Source organism: Montipora foliosa, chromosome 5 (genome assembly GCF_036669935.1).
Source record: "Montipora foliosa isolate CH-2021 chromosome 5, ASM3666993v2, whole genome shotgun sequence".
In the NCBI taxonomy this organism is placed as follows: domain Eukaryota; kingdom Metazoa; phylum Cnidaria; class Anthozoa; order Scleractinia; family Acroporidae; genus Montipora; species Montipora foliosa.
The window spans coordinates 12,301,588-12,316,508 of NC_090873.1; the positions used below are offsets into that span (position 1 = coordinate 12,301,588).

Sequence of the window (14,921 nt, forward strand, 5' to 3'; positions counted from 1 at the left end):
CGGTGTAAGTAAGGCGTGGTGTGATTTGCTCCAAAATAAACTTTCAATTGAAATGGATTTTTCATTCATTTAAAGATCCCTTATTCTTTTATTAATCATTCCATTAGAATAGCCACAAAAATAACAACAAACAAAAAATACCTCACGAGAACTATCTCACTTCCTATGTGATGAAAAAATCACTTTTAGTTGATATTCTTATAAGATTTTTATTTGATAAAAAGTAAGAATAAACGTCATATTCTCTCATATGTAGACTATATATCAACGAAATGAACAAAGCTTTAAATAATTATCAGTGTTGTCTGATATACCTTTTTACTTATCATGTGCAAGCATAGAAAGCATTTCAAAAGAAGTGTCATACACTTGTAGTCACCTATCTCATTCAGCATTTCTTGATTATGTTAAAGTACTTACAGCGTTGCCAGCTGGGTATTCTTATCAAAGACACCTTCAGGCAGTTTCTTTAGCTTGTTGTAGCCCAGGTGCCTGTCAACAAACCAGAAATAGCTTCTTTTTTTCCGTGGTTGGCAAATTTCAGTATCAAAAGAAATGTGACCTCAATGTTTATACACAGATATATCGCGATTGTTTCACGGATAATCTATGATTACACTGTAAATCATGTGGATAAGTCGAAGTATTCCGCAAGGCGATGTGCATGTTGAAGCTTGTACTTTTTCAAAGTGTGGTAGAAGAACACTTTTGCAAAGACAAATGGATGATTAAATCCTAACCGTAAATAAATATAACTACACAGCATAAATGAGAAAAGAATTCTCTGTCACTTTAAAAAGTACAAAGCTACCTCTAACTTGAGCAGTTACAGGAAGCAAAGAACGATAGAAGGCACTTTTTAGCATCTTTTGCCAAATGATTAAACAAAACACCCTGGCTTCTTACAGAAACAAATACATTTCCCGTTAACACTTTACTAGTGAGTATATCGAGTAATAAAGAAATCTAACGTTGTCAGCCATAGGTGGGTAAATTGAGAATTTTATGTAAGCACATTTCTGAAGTTGTCAGATTTGTGTTCTTTGTCATGTAATAACCTTATTAAATCTAGAAATACGTGAGCAAGTGTAACCTGTGAGGGCATTCATTTCTTTAAAGTCATCACAAGAGGCTTGAATTGTTTTCCAATGATATATAACAGAAATTTGGTCCTTACAGTTCTGTTAGCTGGTGATTCTTATCAAAAATGCCGTCATGAAGATCCGTCAGCTGGTTTCTTGACAACCATCTACAAACAAAAAACAAAAATTTAAAGCTTTAGCGACAGTTCAAACTTTTCCAACCTGTTGCAAAACCCAAAGACTTCAAGGACCATAGAACGGTGGGAGCTAGTAAGACTATATTACCATTACTGTTTTGCTTTGGTGGATTTCTTGGGCTCCAAGCAACATGTTAGTAAGTTAAAAAGGCAAGATCAGTGGCCCTATATACATGTTTGTCTTTGCCAGACTTTGAAGCCCTAGTACTACGAAATAGTGTTCGTCATCAATGGAACATGGTTCAGCCTTTAGTTTTTCCGGTCACATTTTACATAAATTACTCATTGGATCCCCTCATACATGTTCTAGTAAGGGTCGAGAGCCGACTAGTATATTAAAATCGAAACTTGCCTAGGCAACCGTCCACTAGTGGGTATATCAAGTTATGAATAAATCTTAAGTTTTCAGTCGGAAGTGGGAAACTTAAGCACCTCATGTAAGCACCTTTCTGAAGTTGTCAGATTTGTTTCCTTGGTCATGAAAAAAGCTGCATGTTGAATCTAAATATGCAATTTCTGCACTTCGCCCACCCGTCAAAAGAGAAAGAAAGATATTTTTGGAGGAAGTAGCCCGTTCATAAGTTGAGATACACATGTACGGATGGAGGATTAACAATCAGTGTATCCTGCAAGCACGTTGCGAAGAAAGTGTGATCAAGAGAAAATAAGCAAGAGAGAGGGTGTGTCATATAAGATCCCCTTTTATTATACCCCTACTTTGTTTCATCTTAAGGACATTCGCGCCCAAAATGTTCCCACGTACAGATTTTTTTTTAAACTTGCCACGCAGAAATGGCAATAATCTACGTTTTCCAAAAAGGCCACCGTACTCGTTTTCGAGATCATGAGGTGCATTTTTAGAAGCTTGCGTTATGTGAATACAATCTTAGCTTACAACTGTCAGCAATAAGAAAGCTGCATTAGTGACATTTAAATCAGGTAAACGTACTCAATTCAACATAACTAATATAACTAAATAAACTTTTGCAGCTGATTTCTTTTTCTGTCGTAAAATAGACCTAGAAAAACGATACATGTGTGTCTAAAAAAGAAAACGAGAGCATAAAAGGCGAAATATTTGTAACTTCTCACGTACAGATAATTTTTTGTTGTTGTTGTTAAAATAGACAAAATCGGGAAAGAAAGTGACCGACGGAAAGAAAAATGGGGGTCACCGAGCATTCAAGAGAGTAAAATCGCTGCGAAGTTCTCAAAGCGATTGTCTATTCGCACTGTCACGTCATTGCATGACATTTCCGAGAAGACCTGAGTCCACAGCTATCCCATGATGCCACACGCTTTCACTTTCCATTCTTGTGGAAAATGTTTGCGCCTTTAGCATCGTGTTTTCCCTCGTGGTCTGCGATGCATGATGTGTGAGTGACATGCGCAAAAAAAAATTGCAGTAGCAATGGGCGCGAACGTCCTTAAATATAATAAGTCTGCCTTGCACAATTCGGAATTTGTTTCCAACGCTAGTTGTCGAGTGTCTGTCATCACAGGTGGTTGTTAATCCCCTATCGGCCTCTATTTAGTCTAATTTGAAGAAAATGCTTATCCTAGATCTTAGGCATGTAAATCATTTTGTTCAGAAGTCTAAAATTAGGTATGAGAATGATAAATCATTCCTTCAGTGTTTGTTAACCAGACCTTATGCTTGGGCCTGCTCTTTTGATATCAAATCGGGTTATTATCACATTGAGGTTTTTGAATCTGATCAACAAGTTTTGGGTTTCTCTTGGGATTTTGGTGGCGTATTTCAGATTTACGGTTTTGCCGCTCGGGCTCAATGTAGGTCCTTCTATTTTTTTCTAAATTCGTGAGAACCCAGTTTAGTTAAACATTGACACTCAAAGGCGCTTTGTATTCTTGTTTATTTAGACGATGGTATTACTGCCGCTCAAAGCTTTTTGAGGTGTGAAGAGCAATCATTGCTTGTTAGGTCAGGTCTTGTTCGTTCTGGGTTTGTACCGAACAAAGGAAAGTGTCAGTGGGTCCATATCGAGATCATTAGCTGATTGGGTATATTTTGGGATTTCAAGAATAATTGCATGTTTATTCCACCAGAAAAGATTTATTGCATTTTTCATGAAGTTACTGAAATAATGTCGCACAGAAGTGTCCCTGCTCGGAAACTTGATCGAGTCATTGGTAGGATTGTTGTTTGTTTTTTTATCATGGGTGACGTTTGCAAGCTCATGATGACTAAAGCTCTACATCGGTTAATCGAATGCAGAAAAAGCTGGGATGCACAGGTTGTTTTGGATCCGGATGTTTCAGTGGGACATAAATTTTGCAGCAGACATTCAGTTTGAACTGTCGACCTATATGGAGGAAGCATTTTTTACCTTCCCAGGTTGTTTATTCCGACGTCAGTGCGTTAGGCTGAGCTGCTTTCATACAGAACGACAGACCGATTTCGCATAAAAATTGGGACGCTTTCCTGAAATGAAACAAATTTCTACGTGGCGAGCATTCATGTGTGTCAAGCACGCCTTGCATGGTTTTGCTCACTTCCTTAAGGGAACTTACGTTAATTAAGCGGTACACAGATAACCAAGGCGTAGCTTCTATTGTTCCGTCTGGTAGCAATAAGTTGCATAAGTTGGCAATGGACATTTTTTCACTTTCTAGGGGATGTCAGATCGTTATCGCTATTGAATGGATTCCGCGCAGAGAGAATGAACTCACAGATTGTTTAAGCAAACTTGTGGATCTCGATGACTGGAGTGTTAAGGATTCTTATTTCAGAACAGCGGATTTCTTTTGGGGACCTTTTACGGTCGACTCCTTTGCCACTTCTGAGAATGCCAAAGTTTCTAGATTTTATTCCCTGTTTGTTCGGCCCGGGAGTTTAGGTGTGGATTCGTTAACTTTTGATTGGGGTCAGGAAAACTGCTGGCTTGTTCCTCCAGTTTACTTGGTACCTCGCGTTCTTTTGCATTTTCTTTTACTGTCAATTTCTCGTCAACAGGGGGGAGAGGATTTTAAATGGAATGACCCCTCGCAGTGATACAGAAAACTCTTCCTGAAGAAACAAAAACCACCTCTAGGAGTGATTCACAAAATTGTTCTGGAATTCAACCCGCGGTTCAGACCATCAGCTACTTGTGATCAAGAACATACCTGTAAAGGCTTATTTTGAAAATGCAACAACCATGAAAACGGAAATGAAACCATCTTCAACTGAAACTACCGAAAAGCGAATGTCCCCTACATACAGTTTTTTGAAACGAAAATCGAAACTGATTAGAAACAATTTCCTTCTTCAAACCGATCTAATGCTAATGGCATGGAACGCAATACACAACTTAAAATAAAATAAGATTGTCGATGTGGAATCATCCTCGACTGAAAGTGAAAAACTTAATTCGGAATTGCCCGAGGACGAAGCACTTTAATCCTATTTCCTCCAGATAGCTATCACGGCCTTGCCTCAATGCATGAAGGCTCGGAATGTAGCGTTGAATGTTGCTTTCGTTTTCCTTTCGTGTCGAAGTTTTCTCTAGCCTTCACGTCATTGCTTTCGTCTGGATAACCTTTCATATAGAAAATGGGCTTCTCGCAAGTATGACGACGGTAACCACCGGCAAAATGATTAGAGTAAATTTTAGTGCTCTTGTTGGCCTTGAAGTTTGTTCTTTGAAGCTGTTTCTTCCAAGCCGTCATTTCTTTGTTGGTTCAATAAGAGTAAAACGTCAAGACAGTACTAGTTTGATCTGTCGCTCTGAATATCGACGGTCATTGTCGCATCCATACACTCACTGCACGGTTATCGCCACCACCTATGACTACTTCTTAAACTCGAACGATTTGTATTTCTTGAAATCCTATAAATACCTCTTATTGAACGTTTCTTATCTCCCAATTTTAAATCGAGCTTAAATCCTACAAATACTTTGCTACTATATGTTTCCAATCGCGTATTTTAACTCGAGCAGTGCAATCGACTGGTCCCAGAAGTCTTTGCAAATATAGAGGAAAAACGAAGGGGCCTGGGGACCGGCAACTCATTCATTGTACGCTTTGAAAATAATCTTACCTTTTCAGCGATTTTAACGCTTCAAATTCCTTCAAATGCACAACAATCCTTTTCTTTATCCTTTCCAAAGCGTGTAGTGTAATGTTTTGGAAAAAAAAAAAACGTTAGTAAAACCGCTCCGAAATCAGTTGAAAAGTTGAAATTTTCGCCTCCGCTCGGGCTCAAATTGCCTGAATAAGAATGTCCGTCATGTAGTCGTCATGAAAGCTAGAAAGCCAAAATTTACAGAGAAACTGGAACTATTTCTCTTCAGTAAACACGCTAAATTTCAGGGCGATCGGTGAAAACAGCGGCTTTCTACGAATCCTACAAGAATGGTTCATGAGTGTGCGATTTCCATAGAGAACTAGGAAAAAGAGTATGTGTGTCGTCATTGGTCCACTGGAACAACATAGATCGAATCATTATGTTATTTAGGAGATATCATAGTCCACTTGGACTTTTATTTGGTCCACTGGGACTTTGGGTGGCGTGTGTTTTCATTGTCTATTATCTTGTCCCCTTTTAATGTTTGCTTATACAAGGAACACAGGCCTGTCATCTTTTGCGCCTCACTTCAGGGATCCGGAGCTTAGTCGTTTCACCAGCTGTGCACCATTGCGTTGTTTAGGAGAAAGAGCTGATTGTAGCGCCGAACGCTATTCTAGAGCTTTTGAGATTTTTAGACTTTGGGCTGCTGGTTACAAAGAAATCCAATGCTCTTCCCTCTGATTGTTTATCTGTTGCCACCTATCTAGAGTCATTAATTCAAAGCAATTCCTCTTTTTCGGTTATAGAAGCCGCCTTTATGGCATTCGCTGTACTCATAATCTCTATGGATTTCATAATCCTTGCCAATCTATTCTTGTTAAAGGCGTTTTGGAATCAGCTAAAAGAAGCCTCTCTAAACCAGTAGTGGAAAAGGAGCCTGCCACTCTTGATATGATTTTGGCAATTTGTGAGAAGTTTGTTTGTGTTAACGCCAATTTGTCTGATTTAGGTGCTGCTGCTGCTATTTGTGTTACAGCTTATGCTGGTTTTTCGCTTTGAAGAGCTATACCTTAAAAGCCCACCTTCAACCTAAAGGCTTTTCGACCGTTTCTTTTTGTTATGTAAATTCGCGTTGCTTATAATAGCGATCTGATTGGATGAATTTCAGCTTTGGCAGTATTTACATATATGAAAATTGTTCCACGGCACACAATGCTTGTCGGTTGAAGGTAGGCCTTTAAGAAGCACCGTCATTTCTTATTCACGAGCTCGGAAGGTAGTTCTTGATATTTTTTCCCAACTGGGTCCCCCGGCTAAGTTGTTTGGCCTCCACAGTCTTAGGCCTGGTGGCACCACTGCTGCCGCAAACGCCGGCTTTTCTGATAGGCTCAAGCGTCATGGCCGGTGGCGTTCAGACAAAGCCAAGGACAGCTATGTCAAGGACATTCTCGATGCTTTACTATCGGTTTCCGAAAATTTAGAGCCTTGGGGCCTTGCTAGAATCCATTGATATTACAATTGTTATTACGGTTAGTAAGTTTTTATGGACAATACATTTGTAGCGTTGGAAAATGATACCTACGAAATTGCGGATCATTGAATCCTAGTAATCCTGAGCCCGATTTGTGATGATTCTAGAAGTCTCCTTGTTTGATTCCAAGATATTTTTTTCTTTTTGCTGTAAGTCTCTTTGAATAACCTTCACATTACATTAGCTTTCTCTTTCTTTATCATCGACAAATGGAATTATAGCTGGTAATAAACGAGATACAGATCCTTGTCTGCGTCTGATAACGTTTAGTATGAAAATGCTTTGTTCTCGTTTCACTGCAGAGAACAAATGTATTTTATCACGTTATGGAATGTACGCTATTGTAGCTCGGGTGTTTCGGTATTCAAACTTAAGTGTGTATAGTCTGGTAGTACGCATGACTATTTGTACTAGTCAGGTATATATAGACATTTATCGCAGTTCAAGGTCACTCGACGGCATCTCTCGCTACCTCTCTGTAAAATTTCCTTTGTGATATTCGTACTTGCAAGCCAATGTAATATAATCAGTGCCGACTACTAAGGGTGTCAGGATGATGTTCGCTCATTCGAGAAGTATTGATATGTTCATTATATAATTATGTAACTTTTGTTGTAAGCTTTTTTACGTTGAGCTATATTTCCTTGCCTGGAGAAATTAATGTTCAGAATACTTTTCATTGTATATTTGGTATTTGTAAATATATGTAAAGGTGGCTTTTGCTTTGTTTATAGTGGAAGTGCACTTAGCTATCAAGCTACAATCCTAGACAAAACTGTTGGGAAGGTTAGCACTTTTGAAGTCTTTATTGCTTCTCTCCCCTCCCCCCTCCTTCAATGTTGTGCAAAACTGAATGATTTCAGTGGAAAATTGTTGACTTACCTTCCAACATTGAATAGGTCGGAGGGGGGCTCCGTAAGAGAAAGTGAAACTATTTCTTTTGAGCTTTAACAGAAGCAGGTTGAAATACAGTTCTGGTGTGGTTCATTTACATAACCTTCCCAACTACTTTTGTCTATGATTGTCTGAAAATTCTGGGCGTGGTCTTAAATTGGAAAGACGACTTTTTTCTTAGCGTTTACAGTGCCTTTGAAAAACAACCACAATTAGCGCTTGCTTTAACATTTAACTGCTTTTTGCCATGTTATCGTGAATTTTAGGCGTTGATCTGGTTAAAAATAAGGCAAGTTTTCAACTTCATACATGTGTTAGCACGTGCTGTTACATTAGTGTCTCAATGGTATTAAATTGTAGAGCAAATAACATGATGAAAATTCCTTCGTAAATGAACAGAAAGAGGAGGGAACTAAATGATAGTTAATTAAAGCCAAAACGCTGGTCTTGAAAGGTCAAACGAGTTCACGGACTAAACTCTTACAATGGCGGACGTCAGTTGCACTTTGCCAAGTTGAGAGCAGCGCCTTTTAAAAACGTGATGTGTGCATTTCAAACAGTCACATTTAATAAGTAAATTAACAGTGATTACTTTTTTTGCACCAGTAGCGTGAGTAGGGTGGCCTGTCAATCATTGACCTATTTTGGGAACAGTAAACATGTATGTGAACATTACTCCATGATATTACTCCATAAGAAAATGCGAAATATATGCCCAATGAATGTGATATTTTGCAACAATAACGTAGTTATATGTAAAGCATACTGGAATACGTACACTGTATTTCTGATTATGGACAAAAGTTATTGTATCTACTTATTTTCAACATTACTCCATTGAAACCATGTATACACAAAGGTTAATTAGATGCATTATTTCAGTTTAAGCTCTCTTTATGGAGTAATGTTGCAGTTTACCTAAAATAAAGCTGAAATGACCATGCAAAGTCTTACTACTATTTCCTTTGAAACCCTTTACACTCCAGTTTCAATAATTTATCTGTAGCTGTGCTGTAAAGGCATTATTTTAGGCTTCGAAAATGGAGTAATGTTGGGAGTGATGTCGGGAGTAATGTAAGTGCTCTCGCACTGCTCGCACCATTTCTTGCTAAATCGATCGAAATAAAACAGTTTTTGGCATTCTTCCAACGTCCTCCAAAAAGAAAGCTATCTTTTAACGAATATGAAACATCAAATAACAAAAATGTATTTTTTATGGCATTCTTAGTAAACACTTCCCCAGCAGAACGGATTTTGGAGTAACGTTGTGAAGCGTCACGCAAGTATGAAATCCAAATCATAAAACGAGGATTTTAACCAAATTTCAGTATTGTGAGATTTTATTTATGCATTGGAAAGTACATTATAAGAACGTGTCCAGAATAACAAATGGAAGCCACATGTCAAATACTACGAGAGTTATAAGCGTTCAAAGCAGATTTCCTACTCTCATACTGTCTGAAAATTCTGGGCGTGGTCTTAAATTGGAAAGACGACTTTTTTCTTAGCGTTTACAGTGCCTTTGAAAAACAACCACAATTAGCGCTTGCTTTAACATTTAACTGCTTTTTGCTATGTTATCGTGAATTTTAGGCGTTTACAGGCACTCCACCTTTAACAATGTGAAAGAAACAATTCAAAGTTAACAGAAACATTATTAAGAACCCCAATTAGCAGGAGGCAACCAGTTGGCTATTTAATAAAGCGTGGTAGAATTGAATCCGGGACAACCGGAAACAAATCCAAACCAGACGTTAGAACGGGATTTGAACCCGGGGCAATCGCATACAAACCCAACGCCCTAACCACTGGACCACGCTGCCTCCTTAAATTTACAGTATAGCTTTGTAGTCTTCGATGTACGGCTATATATTCTGTAATTTTACTGCCCTTGTATTAACGCATCATGATAACTGGCAATAAACGAGATGCATATTCCTGATCCTTGTTTGCGTCTGATTATATTTAGTATGAAAATGATTTGTCCTCGACTCACTGCAGAGTGATTAGAGAACAACTGAATGCATTTAGGGGTGGAAACCGGTAACTGTTATGAGTCCTATAAGTGGACAGCAAGCAACTAATGTTATTAACATTGGACATATCTAGATGTTAGGTTATTATGAATCAATATCTGCACTTCGCCCGCCCGTTAAAGGAGAAACAAAGATATTTTCGGAGGAAGTAACCCGTTCATAAATTGAGATACACATCTACGAATTACGGAAAAGACGTCAAATAACCAGTGTATCCCGTAAGCATGTTCAGAAAAAAGTGTGATCAAGAGAAAAAATGCAAGAAAGAGGGAATGTACTCAATACGTGTGTTCACCAGGGTATGCAAATTTCACAACTGTTATTTCTAGGTCGAAAGTCTGTTTGCCGAGACTTTTGCAATTGTTAAGCAATACGTCAGACGAAACTTCTGGCATTGAGCAATTGCGGCTGTTAGATACTCCGCATAACTTTCAGAGTCGTATCTATACTTTATCCAAGAAACCATTGGATTCAAAAGAAATTGTAGACTCTATCTCTCACTCCGGGTCTTCGGGAAAAGATGTGCCAATTTCCTTGCTTACGCTACTGGCATGCAGTACACGATAGGCTATTAGTTAAGCTTTCCTACAAATAAGAGAAGATTAGCCGACAACTTTACTAAAATTAACATATTCCAAGGGCTAGACTAACCAAAGTCCTCTCTGTGTTAATACCTTGTCTTGGTGTAATTAAAGGCGTGGTGTGATTTACTCCAAAATAAACTTTCAATTGAAATGGATTTTTCATTCATGAGGCCCTGTTAGAGGGGGTGCCCATGTCCTCCGTTTGAATTTCACAGCTAGCTATGTCGCAATTTCGGAACATTCTTGTGTCGCCTGTCGGAATTTCATTAATAAATTTTAGCTCGTTGCCCCTCTGACAATCCCCATTCGCTGGAACGACTCCAACGGAACATACGGCCTCTATCGTTAGTACTTTTAAGTTCAGGGTTTTGAGACCTTTTTTAATGTTTAATACCTACTCAGACCGTTACTTGGAATAGTTGTTGAAGTCAATGAAATTCCATCTAGTAAACTATACAAGTGAATAAAGGCCTAATATAGCAAAGCGATCGAGCTATAATAGCGGTTCTACAATTCTGGTAGTGCAAGAGTCTAATGTTTCTTCCGAGTTCAACTCTGATTTAGTTGTCAGACTGTGCTTTTCTGTAACTATAACAACCCAGGAGGAAGGACATTATCGACCATTCATTATCCTCAAGGCATGCGTTTACAAAAGGTCTGTGAAAAATCATAGTTAGGGTTAGGGTTATCAAACTCTGCGGCAAACGTCAAAAGGTTAAACAATAGCGCGGCCTCTAATGTTGAACAGACCCGTCACGTAACTCTGACCGTGCACAAGTTCGGCACTCCGACCAATCGCTATATGACTCTGAAAGTGATGTATTTCATAACTCGCTTACGATTTGGAATACCGAGATGAACGCGATCAATAGAGAAAAAAGTATCTCTCTGACAGACTGATGAAGTGCGCACGTGGGTGATGCAGGGAGAACATGATACGCAAAGCGGAAAAGTCCTCAAAGGCACTGAATACGTCAATCACATGAAATGAACAATCAAAACAGCAGTAAAATGAGATGTATTTCTGTTCGCCTTTATTGGACCCTTGTTAGACATAATTGGCCATTGTTGTTAACAATGATCATTATTAAGTAATTACGACGAATTGTGTACGCGCAAATGTTCCGCAGTCCGCAGAACATTCACAATTCTGAAATTCGCTGTCGGTCAGTCTTGACATTTCTGTCGCTTTCGCTAATTCATTGTAACAGTCTGTCGGTCGTCGTCAGTCCGTGGCAATCATGTTGCCGGTTCAAGGCCATGTCGCTTGTCGGAATTTACCCCTAACAAGGCCTCATTCATTTACAAAACCCTTATTCTTTTATTAATCAGCACATTAGAATAGCCACAAAAATAACAACAACCAAAAAATACCTCATGAGAACTATCTCACTTCCTATATGATGAAAAAATCACTTTTAGTTGGTATTCTTATAAGATTTTTATTTGATAAATAGTAACAATAAACGCCATATTCTCTCATAGGTAGTCTCTATAAGGAAATGAACAAAGCTTTAAATAATTATCAGTGTTGTCTGATATACCTTTCTACTTATGATGTGCAAGCATAGAAAGCATTTCAAAAGAAGTGTCATACACTTGCAGTCACCTATCTCATTTAGCATTTCTTGATTACGTTAATAAAGGAAGTACTTACAGGGTTGCCAGCTGGGTATTGTTATGAAAGACACCTTCAGGCAGTTTCCTTAGCTTGTTGTCGTCCAGGAGCCTATCAACAAACCAGAAATGGCTTCTTTTTTTCCGTGGTTGGCAAATTTCAGTAACAAAAGAAATGTGACCTCAATGTTTATACACAGATATATCGCGATGGTTTCACTGATAATGTATGATTACACTGTAAATCATGTGGATAAGTCGAAGTATTCCGCCAGGCGATGTGCATGTTGAAGCTTGTACTTTTTTGAAGTGTGGTAGAAGAACACTTTTCCAAAGACAAATGGATGATTAAATCATAACTTGAAATACCGAATATAAGAACACAGTCCATTCGTACATATGTACCTGGTCGATTTCTTGGGCTCCAAGCAACATGTTAGTAAGTTAAAAATGGCAGATCAGTGGCCTTGTATACATGTTTGCCTTTGCGAGACTCTGAAGCTCTAGTACTACGAAATAGTGTTCGTCGTCAATGGATCACGGCTCAGCCTTTAGTCTTTCCGTTCACATTTTACATAAATTACTCATTGGATCCCCTCATCCATGTGCTATTAAGGGTCGAAAGGCGACTAGTATATTGAAATCGACGTTGGCCTAGGAAACCCTTCACTAGTGACTGGGTATAACAAGTCATGAACAAATCTTAAGTTTGCAGTCGGAAGTGAGCAACTTGAGCACTTTATTTAACCACCCTTCTGAAGTTTTCAGATTTGCGTTCTTTGTCATGTAATAACCTTGTTAAATCTAGAAATACATGAGCAAGTGTAATCTGTGAGGGCGTTTAGTAATATGCTTTTTTTAAAGGCCCCACAACAGCTTTGAATTGTTTCCCAATGTTACATAACAGAAATTTGGTCCTTACAGTTCCCTTAGTTGGGCATTCTTATCAAAAATGCCGTCAGGAAGATCCGTCAGCTGGTTTCCTGACAACCGCCTACAAACAAAAAACAAAATTCGAAAGCTTTAGCAACAGTTCAAACTTTACCAACCCGTTGCAAAACATAAAGACTTCAAGGAACATCGAACGGTGGGAGCTAGTGAGACTATATTACCATCACTGTTTTGCTTTGGTTGATTTCTTGGCTCCAAGCAACATGTTAGTAAGTTAAAAATGGCAGATCCTTTGCCCTGTATACATGTTTGTCTTTGCCAGACTCTGAAGCTCTAGTACTACGAAATAGTGTTCGTCGTCAATGGATCATGGCTCAGCCTTTCGTCTTTCCGTTCACATTTTACATAAATTACTTATAGGGTCCCCTCATCCATGTTCTATTAAGGGTCGAAAGCCGATTAGTATATTGAAATCGACACTGGCCTAGGAAACCCTTCACTAGTGGGTATATCAAGTAATGAAGAAGTCGGAAATGGGCAACTTGAGCACTTCATGTAAGCATCTTTGTAAAGTTGTCATATTCGTGTAAAATAACCTTGCCAAATCTGGAAATACGCATACACAAAAAATCACGCTTGACACTAAGTGTGAGTTTATTGGGATTCATTGAAGTTGTGTTTTTGTCTCAAAAAGTTTTTGAAGTTGTCAGATTTGTTTCTTTGGTCATGAAATAAAGATGTTGAATCTAAATATGCAATTTCTGTACCTCACCCACCCGTCAAAAGAGAAACAAAGATATTTTTGGAGGAAGTAACCCGTTCATAAATTGAGATACACATCTACGAATAGACATCAAACAACCAGTGTATCCTGTAAGCACGTTCAGAAAAAAAAGTGTGATCAAGAGAAAATAAGCAGCAAGAGAGAGGAAATGTACTCAATAGGTGATTTCACCAGGGTATGCAAATTTCACAAACGTTGTTTTTAGGTCGAAAGTCTATTTCCCGAGACTTTCGCGATTCTTAAGCAATGCGTCAGACAACAGGAATTATTTCATTTATTTCATTTATTTATTTCCCCATTTACTTAGAGAATTACAAGGTCTAAAAAGCTCACTACATGAAATAAACGGAGAAGGGCAACTATATAGGTAAACTAGTTAGATGCCCTTTAAATTAAGTTAGATTTTATTTTAAGATAAAAGATAATTACAATAAGCGAAAGGAAAGGAGGAACACATAGTTAAGGGGTGCAGTAGTTAGTACTGAGCAAAATAATTCTGAAAAAGATATCTTTTAAATAGATGTTTATTTGACAAACTACGAATGAATAGAGGAATATCGTTCCAATAATAACATCCAATAGTTGTCGGGCAGAATTTCCTTATATTTGTTCTAAAGGAACTGGGATTTAGATACTGTAAGGATGTGCTTCGAGTAGTACAACAGGTATCTGTCATTGAGCAATTGCAGCTGTTAAATACTTAGTATAACTTTCAGAGTCGTATCTATACGTTATCCAAGAAACCACTGGATTCAAAAGAAATTGTAGACTCTATCACTTACTCCGAGTCTTGGGGCAAAGATGTGCCAATTTCCTTGCTTACGCTATTGCATATATGAATTTATTGTCTTCCCCGAATGTCAAATGGAAGGAAGACAATTCAGGCAATAGCGTGCACTACACGAAAGGCTATAAGTTAAGATTTCCTACAAATAACAGACGATTAGCCGACGTCAACGAAAACAGACTTCAGTTTTTGTAACATCTAAAAACAACTTTAATTACTGATATTAACATATCCCAAGGACTAGACTAACCAAATTCTTCCCTGTCTTCATACCTTGTCTTGGTGTAATTAAGGCGTGGTGAGATTTGCCCCAAAATAAACTTTCAATTGAAATGGGTTTTTCATTCATTTACAGAACCCTTATTTTTTTATCAATCATTCCATTAGAATAACATACACCGGCAAAAACTAACGATAAAAGCGTCAGACGTCTCGGCGACATCTTGGCGCCATTGTCAAGGACTAAATTAACTATGCGATCTCAAGAGAAACTAAGAGTCCAGAGT

The 14,921-nt window shown here is 38.2% G+C and overlaps 1 pseudogene; it reads right to left on the minus strand.

Annotated features, from left to right (window-relative positions):
* The window catches only part of LOC138003651 (uncharacterized), a 71,049-nt pseudogene that overhangs the window by 27,949 nt on the left and 28,179 nt on the right, over positions 1 to 14,921 (minus strand).